Raw genomic sequence first — 3,113 nt, forward strand, 5'->3', positions numbered from 1 at the left:
CCCTTGCCGATGTAATTTTTATTTCAATACATACAATAATTTGTGCTATCTCACTGACAGGTGGGACCTGCTCGGAGCCACGTACACTGCTGATGTTTATTTGTATGCTTTCTTACATATGGGACCCATCTTATGCCACGTACGCAGAGTATACGGCTTCAAACGGAAATACGGTGCCAAGTCAGTGGTACTGCACTGTATTTGCACCGCTAAGTCAACTTTTTACACCAATTTAATGTATGCCGCAAATTCTAGTATTAAAGTAATCATCCTTGCCAAGTTCTAGCATCGTTAGTGTAATTGACTTTTGTTTTTTCCGTCCCACGTCACACCACCCCTCCGGCCCTCCCGCTATCAGAAAACCGGAAAGAAAAACCACACACCGCCCCTCCTCTCCATCCACCCCTCGACCTCTCTCTTTCCCTCTGCTCGTGCTCGGGCGCCGCCCCCATCTCCCGCTCCGGCGGTGCCCCTACTGCTCTGCCGAGCCGACCTCTTCTTAGGGCGTGTCGGCAGGAGCAGATCCACCTCTCCACTCCCTCTCGCGATAGCGCTCCAGACCCCCACCCCACGCCCGGCCGCCGCTAGGGTATCTTACCCTCGCTGCCCCGCCGCCACCTCTCCTCGCTTTCCCCCACCCCCGCCACACTGTTTGCCCTCTCATGTTTCGATCTGGAAAGCGGGAGAGGATGAGCTGATCTTCAAGGCGTCGAGCTCTGAGGTACTCCCTCCACTATTTTTTCCCTCTCTCTCTTTATCTCTCTCACTCAATCTCGACTTGGCAAGCGACAGCGACGGTGAATGGGCAGCGCGGGCCTCGAGCAGGATCATGGGGGAGCAGGGGAGGCTGGAGGCTGCTCATCATATCCACCCCCATCACATAGCCGCCCTCGCTCGCCAAGAAACTGATGAGGGGGTCTGACCTCAGTGACCACTCTGGACGACACCTTTCCCCACCAGGCTCATCCTCCTAATTCGTTTTAATCATTCGAATTTGTTTGTGTGACCACAGTTGAGAAATACGATGATATGAATACATCAAGGTGTTTTGATTCTCCCCATTCTGTATGTTTGCAATGGAGTGTATATATTGTTGATTTATGTCATGGTGTTTGATTTTGATCGCAAAGGATTCATGCAGAGAGAAAGTGCAAAAGCTATGGGCAACTCCTATATGACTGGCGCCATCGGTAAGGATTTCTTTTATCTCGTAAGCTAGCTTACTTTTGGGTCTAAGCAAAGTTTATTTCTATCACCGATTTATTCACCTTATTGGGTCGGTGGGGTTAATATATATACATCAAAGCATGTGGAGAGGAATGACACTCACGGGCAATTGTTGGCGTGAGCTGATGCGATCCCGCTGTGGCAATTGGGATGGGTAGATGGGGAGGCATGGTGGAGGCCGGTGGCAGCATATGGCAAGATAACAATGAGCGAGGCGGCGGCAGTGTACGGTGGCACGACCATTGTGTGGCAGCCGTCGCATAGACGTCGAAGGAGCACCAGCGACGCATGCACACACACACACACTGCTGGTGCTGCTGGAGACTATGGGGCTGAGCGAGGATGCGAGTGGTACAGTGATCCGTCTTCACTGCTATTTTTATCTGGTTAATTTACTCTCTGTCAAAGTAGTTTGCTAGATGATGAAATTTATCTTTCATTTTGTTCATTCTGCTCTAGATACTCTACCTGTTTTTACACATGATATGGGAAATAATTTTCACTAGGCAAAGTATGGCTGATGCATACAGCCATTTTAAATAGTATGCTTGTCAAATAGTGGAAGTACTGCTAGATTTCCATTTGTGGGTTTCCATTTTACTGAAGTTCACTTCTTTTTTGATATTCCCTGCAAGGAAAAACTACTATTCATCACTGCATATGTGTTTCTGCACTGTTTGTTTGATTATTTTATTTCCTTTTCTTAGAAAAAGAAATATTTACTGTTACCTTTTGTCCACATTTTTTGTAGGGCTGGTAGCATTACTATCAAAAACACCGGCATGGGTTGATTCTTGGTATCTATAATGCACGCGGCACGCCATGGTCGTCTTCCACCACACTGCGGCCGCCACACGACGCCTCCAACCCTCCAAAGCATGTCACCTCAATGGTCGCCGTCGCCTCGTACTCCAGCTCTCCCAGCCACTGCCGCAGGTCGCCGCCTCTGTCCCTCCAAAGAACAGCGCCTCTCTGGTTGCAGCCTCCTTCCCACGGAGACCAACGACGGGGAGGAGGAGCTGGGCGAGGCAGGTAGGCCAAGGGCGAAGTGCAGTGGGAGCTTCATTCGGATAGAACGTGGTGTAGCCTTGTAGGTCAAGGGTTGACTCGTTAACATCTTGCAGGCCTAAAGCTATGTGAAAGGATATAGTTGATACGTCTCCAACGTATCTATAATTTTTAATTATTCCATACTATTATATTATCTGTTTTGGATGTTAATGAGCTTATTTATACACTTTTATATTATTTTTTAGGTTGGATAGGATATAGTTGTTGATACGTCTCCAACGTATCTATAATTTTTGATTGTTTCATACTATTATATTATCTGTTTTGGATATTAATAGGCTTATTTATACATTTTTATATTATTTTTTGGACTAACCTACTAACCCAAGGCTGAGTGCAAATTGCTGTTTTTTTTGCCTATTTCTGGTTTCGTAGAAAAGGAATATCAAACGAAATGAAACCTTCGGGAGAGTTATTTTTGGAACAAACGTGATCCAGGGGATTTGAAGTGGATGTCAAAAAAGAAATGAGGCAGCCACGAGGCAGGGAGGCACGCCTGCCCCCCTGGGCGCGCCCCCACCCTCGTGGGCCCCTCGCAGCTCCACCGAGCTACTTCTTCCTCCTATATATATATATATCTATATACCCCGAAAACATCCGGAAGCACCACAAAACCCTATTTCCACCGTCGCAACCTTCTGTACCCAAGAGATCCCATCTTGGGGCCTTTTCCGGAGCTCCGCCGGAGGGGGAATCAATAACGGAGGGCTTCTACATCAACACCATAGCTTCTCCGATGATGTGAGTAGTTTACCTTAGACCTTCGGGTCCATAGTTATTAGCTAGATGGCTTCTTCTCTCTCTCTTTGGATCTC

The 3,113-nt window shown here is 47.5% G+C and overlaps 1 long non-coding RNA gene across 2 annotated transcripts; it reads left to right on the top strand.

Annotated features, from left to right (window-relative positions):
• Positions 1 to 370: 370 nt before the first annotated feature.
• Positions 371 to 2,475, top strand: LOC125522962 (uncharacterized). Of its 2 annotated transcripts, XR_007290054.2 has the most exons (5): positions 371 to 721; positions 793 to 1,043; positions 1,131 to 1,190; positions 1,307 to 1,578; positions 1,979 to 2,475. It is a non-coding gene; the product is annotated as an uncharacterized LOC125522962 (long non-coding RNA). The 2 variants fall into 2 exon arrangements; XR_007290053.2 differs by having other exon boundaries at positions 793 to 1,190.
• The last annotated feature ends 638 nt before the right edge of the window (positions 2,476 to 3,113 follow it).

This window comes from Triticum urartu, chromosome 7A (assembly GCF_056163025.1).
Source record: "Triticum urartu cultivar PI428250 chromosome 7A, HENAU_Tu73, whole genome shotgun sequence".
Classification (NCBI taxonomy): domain Eukaryota; kingdom Viridiplantae; phylum Streptophyta; class Magnoliopsida; order Poales; family Poaceae; genus Triticum; species Triticum urartu.